Source organism: Misgurnus anguillicaudatus, chromosome 2 (assembly GCF_027580225.2).
Source record: "Misgurnus anguillicaudatus chromosome 2, ASM2758022v2, whole genome shotgun sequence".
Classification (NCBI taxonomy): domain Eukaryota; kingdom Metazoa; phylum Chordata; class Actinopteri; order Cypriniformes; family Cobitidae; genus Misgurnus; species Misgurnus anguillicaudatus.
Window position 1 is genome coordinate 25,973,417 of NC_073338.2, and position 18,956 is coordinate 25,992,372.

At 36.8% G+C, this 18,956-nt stretch overlaps 1 protein-coding gene across 2 annotated transcripts in view; it reads right to left on the reverse strand.

Annotated features, from left to right (window-relative positions):
• The window catches only part of efna2a (ephrin-A2a), a 94,730-nt gene that overhangs the window by 11,937 nt on the left and 63,837 nt on the right, over positions 1–18,956 (reverse strand). The gene's annotated exons all lie outside the window — the stretch shown is intronic.

Consider the following 18,956-nt stretch of genomic DNA (forward strand, 5'->3'; position numbering starts at 1 on the left):
TTAACTATTTATAGGTATGTGTTTTAGTAAAATAATCATTTTTGTTTCATTCTGTCAACTACCGACAATATTTCTGCCAAATTCTTTGTAAAAATTGTGTTTTTATTGCATTTATTTAAAATAAATTGAAATGGGGAAAACATAATAAAAAGATGTAGTGTTTTCCGATCTTCAATACTGCAGAGAAAATAAGTTCAAATTCATTTCTCAACAACAAAATACTAATGTTTTAGGACTTTTTTTTGAAGAACCCAGATTTTTAGTTACATCTTTCAACGGTTTTGTCATGCTCTCAGTTTTTTTACATTTGCTGTTGGGTGACTTTGTCACTCCCAATGTTTGCTTTTGTTGAAATTCAACAGACACATATGCTCTAAAAATGCTGGGTTATTTTCAACCCAGCATTGGGTCAAAAATGGATGAGCCCAACCTTCTGGGTTGTAATTAACCCATGCTAGGTTAAATTAAACACTTTCTGGGTTAACTTCAACCCAGCTGCTGGGCTTGTCCCTTTTTGACCCAACGTTCCCAGGTGAAAAAGTAGTAGTGTACTTAAAGTGCTTTATTTTCGCACACTAATTTTGTACTTAAAGGAATATTCCAAAGAAAAATCCAGATAATTTACGTACCACCATGTCATCCAAAATGTTGATGTCTTTCTTTGTTCAGTCGAGAAGAAATTATGTTTTTTGAGGAAAACATTCCAGGATTTTTCTCAGTTTAATGGACTTTAATAGAGCCCAACATTTAATACTTAACTCAACACTTAACAGTTTTTTTCAACGAAGTTTCAAAGGACTATAAACAATCCCAAACGAGGCATAAGGGCCTTATCTAGCGAAACAATTGTCATTTTTGACAAGAAAAATAAAAAATATGCTCTTTTAAACCACAACTGCAGTTTCCTGCTATTGCTCAAGTGGAAGGGGAGTTTACCCTAAACAATCAGTTTATATTTTTATACAGTTTTTAATACTATACACATTTCCTGTATTTTCTGGATGTAAAGAGACTGAGAAACAATTATATATGATCACTATAACATTGCAAAAACAGCAAATCTAATTCTGCATGGTGTCCTAAGACGTTTGCACAGTACTGTACACTGTTAACCCTGATATTGTCTTTACTTAAACAATCAAATAAACATCACTTAATATTATAGCCAAAGCTTAAAAAAGTTTAGTTGATTTAACTTTTAAGCTTACAAAATCCATTAAACTGAAACATTCAAGTAGAATGAATTTAATTAATTTTATTAGTCCATGTTGTGAGGAATACCCATAATCCTTTGCGCCTGAATACTTTGACTATTTTCTGCTTTTTCACAGAATAAAAACTGATAAGAACTTTCACTACTTAAATATTTGTTAATAAAATGTCATATAGGTTTAAGCTCTTATATTATTGATGTTGTTTTTTTGTAAATTATAATTTTGTAAAGTCACCGTTCAGGTGATCAGTGTTTCTGTACATGAACACTGTTCAGAACACTTTATTGTATTTCTCTCCACAGTACTGACAATGCATGTCAAAAACACACACTGTAAAAAAAAACTTTGCTGCCTTAAAATATTTTGTTGAATCAACTCAGATTTACAAGTCATGTCAACAGAAATTAGTTGTCACAACTTATAAAATATAGTTGAGAAAAGTCAACTTAAATTTATAATTTATAACAACTCACCTGTAGTTATAACAACTCATCTCTAGTCAATATAAATAATAGTAAGTTGAAATGACTTGTAAATCCGAGTTGATTCAACAAAAAATTTTAAGGCAGCAAAGTATTTTTTAAAGTGCAGTTTTGTGTGTGTTTCTGTGGAGAATCACGTTTATTCAATGACTGACTTAAAATCAGTCAACAATTCTGTGTTATAATACCATTTATAACATCAAAAGTAATATAAAGTGATAAAAACTAAAGTTATATGCAAGGGGTTTCCTCACAAATTTCTAGTAATGTCAACTAATCTGGGTTAAGAGTGCAGGAATATTGGAAGAAGTCTATTCAACTTAAAATTGTTGTTAGAACAGTTTATATGTTTAAGTAATCATTACTTAAAGTTTTTAGGGCAACAAGTTTGCTTCATTTTTTTTTAAGTATATTCAACTTATCTGGGTTTACAGTGTAGATATTTTCTCTGAGAACAACCATTTAAACACCTCACAGAAATTGTGTAAGGTACATTTGTACAAGGAACATCTAAAACACTTTCGCAATGCATAAAAAACGTTCTTGTTTTGAAGGGGGTTAAAAATGACCCATGCTTCTGGGGGATCCACCCTTCACTAGACAAATAACAAGAAAATAATTTGGAAAACCAAACCAAAATAAATGTCCAAACCAAGCGCACAATACTTTCCAAATACAGTTAAGTCACTCTGCTTGAACTCTATAAACCTGACGTTTTTATAAACCAACATGTATCTAAGCGAGAACAGCAGAAAGCACTCACACATGTGTAAGTGAAGAAGAACTGTCAGGTATTGGTCCATTTCCCTTTATTGCTCAGTATGAGGTCTTGTCCTCTTATCTAGTGGAGATGCCCTCTCCAGCACCCTCTGTCTGTCCTTTAACTAGACAAACTACTGGCAGGGTGATTTCCTCACAGAGCAGCACTTACAGTCCACATCAAGTCCCTTTTAAAGGCTTCTTGTTGTGCCCTCAACTTAATGGCCGTTTCAGATGTAAGCCCACACATGCACACAAATACTTAAAGACTAGTGGTTCCCTCAGATCGGCCCACCATAATTTGTCTTAATTACACCCATATGTAAGCAAAAACAGGGATGAGATCTCTCGCATTGCTATTGTTTTGCCTAGACAGCAATGTGATTGAAAAGCAAATTGTAATTGAAAGCAAATTAATACTTTCGTTTAAGTCTACTTTCTGTGTCTTGTATATTTCTCCTGTGATCTCACGGGAATTCGTATTTTACGGGTTGGCCAATTCGTACAAAGTAATCATACAAATATGTATGACTATTTAAAGGTGCAGTGTGTAATTTTTAAAAGGATCTATTGACAGAAATGCAAAATAATATACAAAACTATATTATCAGGGGTGTATAAAGACCTTTTTTATAATAATGACTAGTTATGTTTTTATTACCTTAGAATGAGAGGTTTTTATCTACATACACAGAGGGTCCCCTTACGTGGAAGTTGCCATTTTGTGCCACCATGTTTTTACAGAAGCTCTTAACGGACAAACGCTTTTTGCTAAGTTGTCTCCGTCAATGACACGTTTTTCCGGTGGCGGCTACCGTAGCTTCTCTATGCATTTCAAAAGCGAGGGGTGAGCAGTGGACTGAGCTGTTGGTTGCAATTCGCAACCTCACCACTAGATGACACTAAAATTGACATACTGCACCTTTAAAAAAACATTATAATAATGCCCATACCCCAACATCACAGGGGCAAAAGTATATCGCAGAAAAAAATGATTTTTTTTGCAGTCAACTTTTTTTATTAATTGAATTTACTCATGACCAAGGTAAAATAAAACAAAAATACAATAAACAGTAAACATAAATAAAGCACAAAGTTGCTTTCTTATTACTTGAGAAAAAATTGTCTTCATATTCATTTTAATTTTAATTTCTTTTTCAAGAACCAAAAACAAAGGTTTATCTTTACAATATTTGCATTTATGAACATACAATTTTGCATAAATTAAAATAAGGTTTATAATAAAATATTCTTTCCTCTTATTGGAGGGAATTTTTTTAAAATCAAATAAAACATTTTCTAAATATAAAGAAACGGTGGGGTCAATATGTACAATTAAAAATCTAGATAAATCTTTCCATAGATTTCTTACATGAGAGCAATGCCAAAATAAATGAAACAAAGTTTCTAATACAAAAAGAACAGTTTAGATCAATATCTTTTTTTTGGTCATTCGAATTAATACGAAGTAGCCGCCTCGCAAAACACGCAAAAATGACATGAGATTGCGTTGTAAAGACCTAGAAATCCCACAAATGTCACTATTTTTGATAAGTTTAAGAAGAGACCTTAACAATGTCAAAATTTGAGTTTAGATTTGCCAAGTATGCAATGAAAAGGCAATATTTTAAAAGATTTTATATTAAAAAAATCGAAACGGTATTATCTGAACTATTAAATCTACATTAATTTAATAGTTACATATATTATTACCTCTAAACAATCACAACTTTCCTCTGGGCAACAAGAAATTTTAATATTTTAATAAGCCTTTGGATGGATGGACGGACGGACGGACGGACGGACAGACAGACATACAGACAGATAGATGTGGCTACCTAATTCAGCAAAGGTCAGTGCTGCCTCTGCACATGCAGGATGCACTGTAAAGTTTTATTGCCATTGCAGTAGCAATATATTAATTTAGAGTTGTAAAATGTATGTAATAAAATATGTTGTAACGCACAGTGTTTTCTCTTATCACACTGAATTCATGCAAGCTCACATCTCTGGAAAAATATAATTTATTTTGCTACGGTACAGTAGACATAGCAGCTCTTGTGAACAGCCGCAGAGTAGCGTTGCATGAAACGCTGACCTATACCATAAAACCTGCGGCAAATGACTTTCCTGCAGCGGAACATCTCTGGATATGTTACTGTAAATCAGCTCTCAAAGTCTTAATCGAGTCCACCTGTTGGAGATTGGCCACATTTCTAAACTGTTACCTCAATACCATCTCTCCACAGTCAAGTTTACATTCAGCTGACAAATGCATTTTAGGTCCTTTCAAACAAGCCCAAGTGACTTGTTTGTCTAATCACTTGTTTATACTATCAGAAGGAATAAATCTCCCAAAAGTTTGGAGCTCCTGACCGTCAATGTAAACGGCGCGAAGATGTATTTTTTAATCATGCATGAACAGATTACAGAGCGGACATATATCAAGGCGAGCCGAACATCCCAGCATATGTTGAGGGATCCCATCCGCGTGTACGTGCGTGCGTGAAGCACATCCTTCCAAGAACACACTGACCCTCTTGAACTCTCCCTGAGGAACGTGTTTATGGTTCATGGTGAAATATTGATTTGGGAATTTACAGTGGCTTCCATAACCTCATTATCTATAACCGCTGATTGGTTCCATCAACCGATTCAATAAATGACTTTTCGCAAAAACAACCTCATATCAGGCTGCGGCTCAGGGCGGTGGGGGTTGCGTTAACAGATGTGATACGGTGACAGTTAAATCATAAAGATGCTTAGAAAAATATCAAAAACATCTCTATTTTTTGTATACATACGCACGCACACACATACCTTGCTGCTTTTACACATAGGTGAAGCATCGTAAACAAACACACTTCAGTTTCTCACAGCATGAGGCTGTTCATTCATCTGCTGTCGGCTCGCTTTTTCTTTTTGCGGTGTCTCTTAAACTTTGATATTTGATAGATCTTCACGCTCAGGCATCAGAAATCTCTTTTAGACAGAGAAGACGCTCATAGGATGAGAACACACTTTGCACTCTCATAACTGGAGAAAATATGAAATGTATCACATTTATTTAAGAGGAGAGTTTGTTCGAAAATGGAAATTAGGTCATCGTTTCTTGTATCCTCATGTTATTCCAAACCTGTGCGAATGTCTTTCTTCCGTTGAACTAATTAGATGTTTTACTTTTAGAAAAATGTTCATGTTTTTCTTTCACGTAATTAAAGTGAATGGGGACCACCAGCTGTGAAGCTGCAAAAAAGACCATCAAATTTGTCTCTTTGACTCGAGCATTACACTCCAAAGGCACATGATAAATTTGTGTGAGGAACAGAGTGAAGTTTAAAGATAATATTCAGTGAAAGTCTTGACAGCTGTGGTCATCATTCACTTGATAAATAACTCCTTTTGTGCTCCAAAGACAAAAGAAAGTCATATGGGGTTTGAAAGACATGAGGGTGAGAAAAGATGACAGATTTGTCATTGTTGGGTGAACTACCCCTTTAAGACATTGTGAAGGACATACTGTAACATGTGCTGGTGGAGAAACTAGCTCTTTTATTGTATAGTTGTAATACACTTTTGATGACTTTTTTAAAATAAACTTTTGCTAAATGTGTTTACTAAAAATAACTCCAAAATTCATAAAAGTTGTGTTTATCTGTGAGGATTTACTTGTTGGACAAAACATGCAAGTGTCATAAACTTTTGTTAAACACAGAGCTTATTTTTTGCCATATCCAAAAGTCTACGGGAAAAATGAAATGGGGTTTTTAACGATGGAAACCAGTGTCTTGCTAACGTACGGGGTTGACCTACAAAAATACGTCATTCCTGCAGTCCTCTATTAACCCTAATAAGACTCTTGGGGTCAATCCTACCCCCAAGCCACTTTTCTTTAGTTTGAAAACATGGTTCCCTTCATCTCAGTGGAATAAGATTTATTGACTTTTCCAGATTATCTGTCAAGATTCATATAAAAAACTGTGCTTGATTCGGTCATTGAAATGAATGGGAAATGCAAAAAAAGTTTTCTTTTTATTTGTTAAACAAAAATCAATGCATCCATAATAAATCTGAACATTTTAACACAGAAAGGTAGGCCTGGTACTAGAGCACAAATGCAACATAGAAAAGACATGCTCAATCACACACGCACGCGCGCGCGTGCACACACACACAAACAAAATAACAAAGGTATGACTGCCACAGAGAGCATTTTTTACAGAATTTGGCAAAAAACAGCCACAGACCCAGGTAAAAAAGTAGTATAGTTTAGTGTATTAGAAATATGATTGAAGTACATGAAGTATAAAACAAGTATGCTTCTACTTGTTGTGCTTTATTTAAAGAGTATTTAATATGTACTTAAAAGTATACTTTTAGTGTACACTGTCAGAAATAAAGGTACAAATCTGTACCCTTTCTGTCACTGAGGCTGTACCCTATGTTTCCGTTTGGTACCTTTACATGACTAAAAAACAGAATACAATTTTGGGTAGATTACCGTACCTTTAGGACCTATATTGTTAGAAAAAAGTCAAAATATGTACACTAGCTGTCAGTGGGTCAGCACCCTTTAAGAAGGTAATTGTATGGACCATTAGGTACAGATATGTAAATATTTAGCACCAATATGTACCTTTGAAATACTAATATGTATTTTTGAAGTACTAATAAACTCTCTTTGGTCCCAGTATGTACCTCAGAGGTACTAAAATGAAATCCTGTACTTTTTGAAAGGGTACAGCCCCAGTGACAGAAAAGGTACAGTTTTGTACAAAATTTTGCACAAAATTGCGCTGCAATGCCTTTTTAAGTGTATTTCCATTAAAATGGCGATACAATGCAATTATACTGTAAGGGTGCTAAATTGCTAATGAATTTTGATTTTCAGTAGTGCATTTTAGTGCACTTAAAGTTTAAAAATAGTTGTTCCATTTTAGTATATCATTTACAATTGAAGTGTAGTCAAATAGATAATTGAAGTTAATACATAATTGAATACACTTGGATTTGACGAAAATAGTACAACATGTAGAAAATATAGTACACTTTTAAAAGTATATTTTTAATAGAATTATTTTTCACCTGGGAAAGATGTAAAATGCTCACACAGGTGTACAAACACACGGACACACACACTTACATTCAGTCAAATTTTTGTGGCATTTTGTAAAAACAGACATTTCAAAATACATCAAAAACTATAAAAAATTCTACTATTTGAAATAATATTTATTTTTAATGTCCTTCACATAAATTCACAAAATGTATCACTAAAGTAGTGATGTTGAGCAGTTGGCCACATCCAGTGAAATGAATGGGTCTCTATGGGCATCTGCTGGTCGAATTTATTCATTTTAGGATAGCCCCTTGAGATGCATCATCTCTTTTTCAAGGGGGTCCTAAAATGATTCATTTCCTAAACTGTAATTTTTTATGTGTTTTTTTTCTAAACACCAAATGGCCAAATTCAACACATAACATCTAGATCAATATCTAAAAACGATTTAAACCAAATTTAGATCATAATTTATTCCGAATTTTTCATAAAAATATTGATATTTTACAGGCAAGCTAATAGTGTAGTTGAGGAATTGAGTGGTAAACAGCTACAAAAGTACTTCATATCTCCAAAAACACAGCATTAATGTATAGATGGGAAGTAAACAAAAAAAATGCTATATTATTTGTATCATTAAAAATGTATATCTTTTTGTAATCACTCTTTTAATTTCTGGGGTAATTTTTACCCCCGCGGAACTATAATGTATACAGGAAAATAGGGGCTTATGAGGGTTAAATGAGAATTTGATTGGTAAAAAATAATACATCATTACCTACTCACACAAACGCATGCACACACATAGACAAACAGACAACAAGGTCAGTCTGTAACTACATTTCTCCTGTGGCAGAGTTCACTGAATTTGCTATTAATAGTAGCTACAGCATAAGTGCATTATCCCCCTAGGAAGTCTTGCTCTCTTACATTTTTCCCAGTCTTTGCATCAAAGGATAACTTTAGGCACAAAATCACACACAAACACACACACATGTACAGCTATCTTTGTGAGGACACTAATACATAATTACGTAATGCAATCCCTAAAACCTTACCCTAACTCCAACCATCACAACAAGTGCATATCCCTAATTTAAACCCAAGTCCTAACCCTCAAACAGCTCTTTAAGGGGTGCCAGAAAGTGAGTAGTGGTCAACACGTTCTCACTTTATTCTCTTTGTCCTCACTCCGATGGAAACTGAAATGTTTCTCATAAAAATTGCTAAAAAGCAAGTACATACACACACAAACTCACCACGGTATAGTACATCTACAATCTACTAACAAAAGGTAGTTAATTACATTGAAACTATTATCCCATAATACAATTGCATTCAATCAGATTTCTATTTTCCTGCACAAAACAATGAAAAAAATGAACAATCATGTTAACAGTATTAGGTGCCAAAATGACAAACTAAACTAATCACAACCAAAAAACTATAATGTAGATAAATCTCAAACATAATCGTTGGAAATATATCTACATTCTGCACTTACAAAAAAGAAGACATAAAGGGCCCTATTTTAACGATCTGAAACGCAAGTGCGACGCGCAAAGCGCAAGTGACTTTGTGGGCGGATCTTGGGCGCTGTTGCTATTTTCCCGGCGGGAGAAATAACTCTTGCGCCAGGCGCAAATCAATAAGGGGTTGGTCTGAAGTAGGTTCATTATTCATAGGTGTGGTTTGGGCGTAACGTCAAATAAACCAATCAGAACGTCATCCAACATTCCCTTTATACGCAAGTGCACAAGTTCCAAGGCGGGTTGCTATTATTATGACGGATTTACCAGGCGCACGCCAGGAGTGGTTCACAGCCGAGACCGACGTTCTTGTAACAGCAGTCAAAGACAGAGACGTTGTTTTGTATGGGGATGGGAGAAACCCGCCCAAATCAGCGTAGGTTAAACAGGCGTGAGAGGAAATAGCCACAATTGTCTCATCAGCTAGCATCCCCAGGACGTTGCGCCGCAAGCGCTACAATGATGTCAGGAGACGGGGGAATCCCAAGCTTGCCAGCATCGGGCACTCCGTGTAACGGGAGGTGGATCTGCCTCTACACATGACCTGACGCCAGCAGAGGACATCGCTGCGTCCACCCTCACCGCTGAAAGGGTTTGGGGGCTTTGAAATCGGACCCAAGAAACGCAAGCAAGGTCCAACTCCGAAGTACACTTACAAATCAAGTTCATATACATTACGGTTTCTTATGAAAACATTTTAATTATTATTTACATAAAATAAACGTAATACAGCCAATCAACAAACTTATGAAAATATTTTAATCGTTATTTGCATGAGAATTTTTTAACGCAGCCACACAATAAATAAAAACTATCACCACAATGCTCACAACAATGATTTCACTTATCTCATGTGTTAATATTTTTTATCGAAACAATTTATGATTTGCAAAAATAACTGTTGCATCTGTGTAGATTAGATAAGCAAAGTGTGTGCGCGTTGTGCACGCTATACATTATGGTCAAGCATGCGCCCTTAAAATAGCATAATGAACCAGGGGCAATTGTTTTTTGAAACTGCAAAAAAGCATCAGGGATAGTTTGCGTCGAAACGCGCCTTCCTTTTTGCGCTGAACTGCCCAGGGAGCACAAGTTCATTCCCTAGTTTGCCGACGTGCGTCTGTGGAGGGAAAAACCCGCTGTGCGCCTGTGCAAAATACGAATGATACATGCGTCACTGACAAAGTCAATTGCGCTGGCTGCAAGATAGGGCCTATTATGTCCTTCAGGGAAAGACACACACACATGCACGCACATACACACACACACACACACACACACACACACACACACACACACACACACACACACACACACACACACACACACACACACATTTTTAGAATAATGATTCATGCACATTTTATATTGGAACAGCAAAATAATACGCTATTTTTATATAGAGCTAATTGTGTAGTATAGCCAAACAAGCAAAAAATATTTTATGAATAAAAAACATTGACTTTATTTATATATAATTCATTTCCAAAAAATAAATCTCCAAAGAAAAATTATGTCAGATTTAGCTCACTTCCCAGGACGATTTTGTTCTCAAACTGTACTGTATTTTTGCACACGCACACACTCTGTTAAGGTAGTAGAAGCAAAACAAACACTTGCGTTACACATTATGGCAAACTGCAGCCGCAGCGGTGTGATTCTGGAGGCTTTCCAGTGCTTCTCATTGTGTTCTTGCCACCAGCAGGCCTTTTGCCATCATGCCAGCCCTTTTAGACACTAAGGGCTTTTAATGATATGGAAAAGCAAAGGGCTGACACAATGTTGTGAATGCAAAGCTCCAAGGCAAAGCTCTTCCATGCAAGATAAAAGAAAGGAGAAAAGCCACTTATCGCTGGGGCTATCTACTGCCCGCATCTGATGCAGGGGCTTGGGAACCGGACCTTGTTATGTCAAGAGGAGCGAGGATGGACCGACAATGCCAAAAGAGAAAGAGAGAGAGAGTGCTGTCACTCGAAACAAGTGTTCCCAAACGACTGCCATGGTGGGCAAATCTAGTCTTGATGATGTCACCAGTGCTGTTGCTTAAAGGGTGCTACATAAAACTGACACACAAGATTAAATGTGATCATCAAATCTGCAGAATTGAAATTCAACCGCGCGTATAATTATTGAAATTATTGGGTCTCATAATGAGCGTGTTTACATGCACACCAAAATGCTGATAACTGTCAAAACAGCTTCTTATACAAACACGTTTACATGATATTTTAAACTCGCCAGTTTTAAAAAAAACAGACGCAGAATGAATAATCCACCACAGTGCTTGTTATTAAAAAGTAAAATCTTTTATATTGGATAATGGTCTTAATCGGTCTTTTACTCAAGGATTATAACTCTATTTGTTTTTGGGTGTAAGATTGCGCATGTAAACACACACATTTTCAAAGTGGTTTGGCTGAATTGAAGCATTCGACAAATCTAATCTATTATGTGAAATTGATGGCGGGTGAAAAAATAAATAAAGCTCTAATATCCACAAGCCTCAATCGCTCCTCCTATAGCAATGCTCGGCTGAGGTGATTAATCAGGCCCATTGACTGCTATAGCAGCCTGCTGTATGATAGATGGCGTCTGAATCGCAACTCTGCCTCGGGTCACAATGGCTGAGAGCTGCTGCCAGGCTCCTGGGCTTTGGTGGAAGCAACCGATCCTATTGATGAAAGATGTCCAAAGCCTCCTCACAGCACACAGCCAGCTTCATTATTTCCCTCTGCCCAAACAAAAAAACAGCAGGAATATCATGGCATCTCCATGGGAAGAAAGAAGACTTTTGGATACGATTACCGGATCGGGAGTGTGGCATCTTACCACAGGCCCTCGTATTTGACTCATTGTCGCAGCTAGCTATAACATTGAAAAGGGAGCGTTGCGCCTTTAGGGAGCCTCTGTGGCCGCGCAGGGGCCGTAATCTTTTTAAAACGTGAAATTATGAGCTTTCACGTACGGGAGATTTCTAAGCTCTTCTGCATGATACTGCAGGCAGGACTGGAGGCTTTGGGTCCTGTGTGACTTATTACAAAGGGCGCAGTGAGCAGGACTAGAAAAATGCTTTATTTTCTAATTCATTTCACGTAAAATGAATTTAGGATCTTTGTGTCACATAGAAGCGGTCGGGAAGTGCCTTATTGTTAGAGTACAATATGGATTACGATATGAAGGGTGACAATTATAGTACTTTTTGTCTGTAAATTGTCAAGAGTCTTGTGAGTTGTTGGTGAGCTATAGCCTATAAATAGATAAGAACATTACAGCTGTTAGTGCAAATTTAATAAAGCCACAAGAGACTGCGCATTACAGTGATTTTATCATGGGTAAAGTATGTAAGGGACAATGCAAATTTAAGCCTCTAGAGATTATACAAGTCTAGTACATGTGGAATAAATTACTGTATGTAGAGTTTCAACTGGCTTTTTACTTTTATAAAACAGAGACAAGAGGGTTATGATTAAAGACAGAAATGTTTAATAAAACATTACATTTATTATTCATATGGGAAAAAAAGATCATTCCTATATTGAGCAATATAGATTTAACTAATAGTAAAACGCAGGCAAATCAACTTGGTGTACTAATAATACAGAACGTTATTATAAAGTGGTTTTAAACAAATCTCATTCAATTCTTGTTTTAAATAATGTATATGTGACCCTGTCTAAGAAATTCAGGCTAAAGTCTCATAGCTGGGTTTCCATCACACTGATTTTATGCGCATTCAGAAGTATCACATAAGAAACGAGTGATGAAAACACCAAATTTCGAATAAAGGGCACCTATTTCATTGCTAAAAACGTTTTTCGTGTATTTGGTATAATACAATGTGTCCACATGGTTTATGGTTAAAAAACACATTATTTTCCACATACTGTATATTTTTCTCTTCCTGAAACACACGGATTTGAAAAGCACTGTGTCCCTGATTGGGCAGCTAATCTGTATGTTGTGATTGGCCTGAATACCTCTGAGGTCAGCCGGAAACGTGACGCTCCTTACCATGTTTGAAAGATTCACTCACAATGGAATGCTAAGAGGAGTTAAATTACAGGCTGTGAATCTGAAATGGGAGGAATTATGATAATGTCGGTCTTGTCTATATCACCAAACCCAGGAAGTAAACTGTTGCAATCTGCGTGTTTGTTGTAGTCCAAGAAAAGAGAAGTACGTTTGAGACGATAACTTGCGTCATCGTTTACATTAGCAGGGCTCAACATATAGGACTGCCTAGTGGCCCGGGGCAAGCGTGAAAGACATTCGAGCCAGTAAAAAGTATTGTCGCTTGCCCGATCGGACCAGTGCTTCACCCTCAGTCACTAAAATATATTTTCATCAATGTATATTATTTAACATTTTGGAAGCATACATTTACTTGGGTAAAACACAACGAAAGAAACAATGCTAAATTTTGCACAATTTGCTGTCAGTTCACAGGTAAAGCAGAAAAGTTGGGAGCCTTCATGTCTGTTGTATATATATACAATTATATTTGACTTTTGAATTATTATTTTTAAATATGTAATAGACACTGAATTTTTTTTATGGGGGCCAGTGAAAATTTTGGAAGGGAAACTGAAAACCTGAACCACTGGCCCCAACGGGCCAGTATAACAAATCATTTGCGTTGAGCCCTGCTTTAGGGTTTGTACCTTTTGCATATCGTTAACATGTACTAATACACACCTACACACCAAAAGAAATGTAACATCGTGAATCGGATAATTGGTGCTCTTTAATTCATAAATAAAGGTTTTACGCTTGCTTGAGGTGGTTTTTGACTTGAAAAAGAGTAAATGCGAATAATGGGAGATGGAAACACATTTGCCGAATAAATTCTGACGTAGCGAACATTATGGGGTTTAATGTTGTCAAAATGTCCTTGCTGCTATGCCTGCATCAATTCTGCATTTCTTCTTCTGTGCACAGCATTCAGTTTCAATTACAAGCTGCACTGCTAGTAATTTATAACTTGCTCAATTGTAACTAAATGCAGTCCTGTCTCTGTTTTCTTAGCATGTCTTGTTTTATTTACTGTTGGTTACTAGGTTATCAATACCGCCGTTATTTGCTCAGACAACTTGATGGAAATGCAACTAATTTGCAATTGTTTTTTTTTGTGAATTCGAAAAGATTCGCTTCACGTTTTGATGGAAACCCCACTATTGATTTCAATCTTTGACATGACCTTACTCAATATAAAAAATGTAAATGAAACACACACACACACACACACACACACACAAATGACTAGCTGGGTTTTCAGAGACTGGGTCACATTTGTTTTAAAATATAGACTTGGGGAACCACTGTCCAGAAGAAAAATATTATTTCCCAAAGGTTCTTTTTCAATGCTAAGACATAAAAACAAAAACAAGTGTTGACATAAGAGCTATACATGTATTGTAGCTCAGAGAATATGGTCACTAAAGATTTTGATGAGACAAATGTAGAAGAGACACAATGGGGTCTCATTACTGGGGTCTTTTTCCCATGAGAAGCTGGATGCCCAAACAAAAGTCTATATTTAATCTCAAGCAACAATTATGATATTAAAAAGATAGTTTTTCTTTATTCTCTGTTGCAAAAAATCTGAAGAAAAATCAAGTCTTTATCAGAGAATGATATTGAGAGGTGTGGAGTCTCATCTGGCTTCACCTGCAGAGGTGAGACACAATAGTCTCGACGCATGTCTCTCTGATCTAGAAAGTCTAATGATGCTGGACAGCTGTCCACAGAGGAGACGCTCAGCTTCTGCGTGATGGTCCTACAGATGAAACCGCCCAAGAAACAGGGCTCAGAGCTGTCGTGCAGTGGATTTTACACAAAAGTAGACAAGAGTCTTTAATTCCCACAGTCTGAAAACTGAGTGAAAGGGTCTCTTCTCTACGCTGACAGGACTCCAATGAGGCCACGGCCCCATATGCAACTCACCCGACAGCCATCATCACCCACTTTACAAGACATGATTGTGACTTTGTGCAGAAGGGGAGAATGAGAATGGACAGAGTATGACTATTCTGATTGCCTCCAGACTCAGAGGACTCACACAGTGAAGGTGAAGCACAGGGTTGAAGCCCTACGTGTACAGTAAATGAGGCCCAGTGATCCCACACAAAATTTTAAGACCAAAACTCTCAACTTTCTTCTCTGAGTGGGGTAGATCGCTGTTTATAGGATATTTTGATTCTAATTCCTAACACCATACACTGTCAAAAATAAAGGTACAAAAGCTGTCACTGGTGCATTACCCTTTAAAAAAGGTCCTAATATGTACCATTTAGGTACAATTATGTATCTTTGAAATTCCAATATGTATATCTAGCAATTATGTTATGTAACAGTATAAGTAATCGAAAAAACCTTTCCGAAACTTGTATGAAAATCCCAGACGAAGTGCATTCGGCACAAAAATACTCAGTTGTATGTCCAAATGGTTTTACGTTCGGCATGAAGAATCCAACTCTTTAACAGTGTTAACTCTTTCCCCATCATTGACGAGTTAAAGGTATAGCGGAAGATTTTCCCGAATTTTTGAAAAGAACCGCCCCTCCACTTTTTTAAAAAAAATGCACATGCGCAACACTCTACCTGCTCCCGAGAGAAAATGCCTATTAAACGTGTGCACTAGAGCATGCACGAGCCTAGTTCTGCTCTTCGCTCTGTTTCCAAGTTGCTGTCGGCTCGGCATGGCTCATACACTGAGATGTTTACCATGTCTGCGCGGTTCGTGACTTGTGCCAGGACTAGCATCGCTAATCATAGCTTACATCAACTTTTACTAGCAGTGATTTAAAAGGATTTCTCCAAATAGTATGCCCAAACTTTACCTGTTGAGTAGAAACTTTGCAACTGAAGCATCAGTGGGAAGCCCAACCTGTGCTTTTAGCACATGCCAGCGTGTGAAATATTCTCCCAAAAATATGTTCTGGTCTTGTTTCTTTCTTTAGAGGCTTTCTCTTCTTGTCATGCAATTCGTAGACACTTTTTCTCTTGCGACCCTCAGACATTTTGAAAAACACTGTGAGAACACAAGCTTCAATGAATGGCTAAAACCGTAGCCCACCACACATATACACCTGAAAGTGAGCATGTACAGAAAGCGAACCTAGGGACGAGCAGCAACAACGGTTTTATGTAAACATATCACCAGAATGATTGACAACTGGGATGACCAATAGTTTTAAATAATCTTAGATAATCCACTCGGAATCTTTTGCTATACCTTTAACTCGTCAATTATGAGAAAATGCTTCCCTGCCGATGACGACTATTCCCGGCTTTCCGCAATATCGCTATTATCCACCAGGTGGTGCTCACTTCCGCAACTAATCCAACCCGGAAGTAACGCCTCACGTGAAAGAGTAAGAACTCTGTGTATGTTTTGAGGATCGCTCTGAACGGGATCTCTATCAAAAGTCCGTCACAAAAATGTAATTATCTCAGCTTTTTGTTCAAAATTTGGTGTTTTTGAAAAAACCTACCCATATTTGAGGGGTGATTACAAGAGAACCAATGAAGGTAGGATGGAACGTTTTTTTGTTTGTTTGTTCGAAAGCAGAGGGTCTGTTATTTTATTTGATATATTGTATGTTTATATATTTAAAGAAGAACATTTTCTGGAAGGCATTCAACTTTTGTAAAAATCATGAAAAATGCTGGCGCTGGCTGGCAACTTTTTTTTTAAACGCTGGTGGGGAAAGAGTTAATAAGTCAAACTGTTGTGAAATAATTAAATATTTTTAGATCCTAAAAAAGTAATAACTGGAAAGAAATAAACTGTAGACAATGGCATGCAAAAAAGCACATCACAGGAAAGCTATGACAAAAACATTTATACGACATAGGAAAGCTTTTGCCATAGAAAAGCATTTTATAAGTGGCTTCTGCTAAATGCATAAATGCAAATGTGAAAGTATAAAAAGATGATTTTACACTGATTTTTAAAATTGTTGTAAACAATTAATTATACATTCAAATGTTGATTGCTTATTCACATGCACAGCTGATAGAAAAAAAAGAAACATGCTGATTTTTGCTAGCTTCAATGCTCATTATATGTCTTAAAAATCTCTATTTTTTATCAGAACCCATTTCCAACTTTATTCACAGTAGTTCTCAGCTTGGTAGGTTAAAAGGAGTGTTTGTTCATGATGCCAGTTTAAATTAAAACATTAACTTTTATATTTAATTTGTGAAATCATTACAAACTGACACACTGAATATATAATGAAAAACATTCTGAATTCAACCCAAATGCTTGAGTTAGGAGTAGACAGAAAGAGCAAGTTTATGTGACTGTATAAACCAAAAAAACACGATTTAGTAAGTTACTTGCACATTAAGTGAAAAACATGAAAATGTATATGGGCAGAAAACCATTTTATAGGCGAGATAATGTAAGACATAAACCAAACTGTGGCTACATTTGCTCCACAACAGACCTTTATCACTCCCATAAAATATTTCTATAAACGAAACAAACTTTAATACGTAGCCCATATGTCACAGATGATAAGTTAATTAACAATATTCGAAGTGAAGGTCGGGCGAAGTTGATCGATTGTATAATTGCACTGACAGCTGGAAAGCGTAACCATCTGTTGCCTTTTTTAAAGAATTAATCAACAAATACACCATGTGTACAGACGCACTGACAGTTAGACACAATTTGCCGCTTTTTTCCACATTTCTCTTTTGTGTTTCATAAACACCAGTGAAAAATCGCTTTCCGATTCTGGCAGACTGACCCGGCCAGCCAGCCCACCCGCCTGCTACGAACGTAAGCGTGCCGAACGCGTCCCAGCTGAGCGAGGAAAAGGGCGACCACATGCCGCGGTCCGAACCGCCTCCGAATATTCCGCATGGCTCCGTGTAGGCTGTAAATAGTCGTGCGCCCTGCTTTCACCCTCCATCGACTCTCCTTTGACTGGATTTAATCAGGGGAGCTCCTGTGGTAAGCTCGCTTCACTGTTGAAATGCATGAGTGCTCTGAGACAGAACGCTCAATTTAACACAGAGGCACATGGCTACAAACTTGAACGCTGGTATAGAAAGTGATTAGAATACTGAGCGCCTAAAGCACCTAAAAACCTAAACTAAACCTATAGACAGATGGACTCGTTCAACAGCTTGGCCAAAAATGAGAAATAAAAAAAAATCTACATGCAGAAACTGTTGTGTTGACAAATGACATATGGTTGTAACTAAAATCAACATTTTAAGGAAAAAAATGTATATTTGTAGATGCTGTTACAGGTTATCATGTATTTGAGGTTGGGAATACGTGCAATGTTGTGAACCTTGTGATAACATTTAAACTTTTTTCTCTGTTTGGTTCACAAACTACACCTATAAACAGTACTGTGGTGTAACACATCTTTAAAAGTACAAATATTCCATGTACTCTGACGTTTAATATGACTCCATAAAACTGCCTAATGACCTATTAATTCAAACAGAATTATAAAAATACAGCACAAAATAGTTTTCGATGAAGTAAAGCACGTCACACTGCAGGATGCCGCAGTAACGTCACATCAACGACCCTATTAAAATGTGAATAATGTGTTTGTTAGCTCTGTTTATTGGAACAGGCCACACTCACCGGCTCTGTGTCTGAAGCGTGAATGCTTTAACTACAACAGTTTGTGGGAGGTTCGGCTAATCTCTCAACTGCAGTACGGTGCTCTAAAGTGGCAGTCGTTCTTGTTTAAAAGAGGACGATGGTTTTCTCCTCCACTGACCAAACCTTGACCCTTGTCGAGCTCTTGAAATAGGGACACACTCGAGGGAAAAACAGGCTTCTGCTGCAGCCTAATTTTAAAGCAAATGAACAAATCTCTGCCTGGAGGCTCCACTTCTAGTTGGTATTTTTCCCCTTTCTACTCTTTATACAATACAG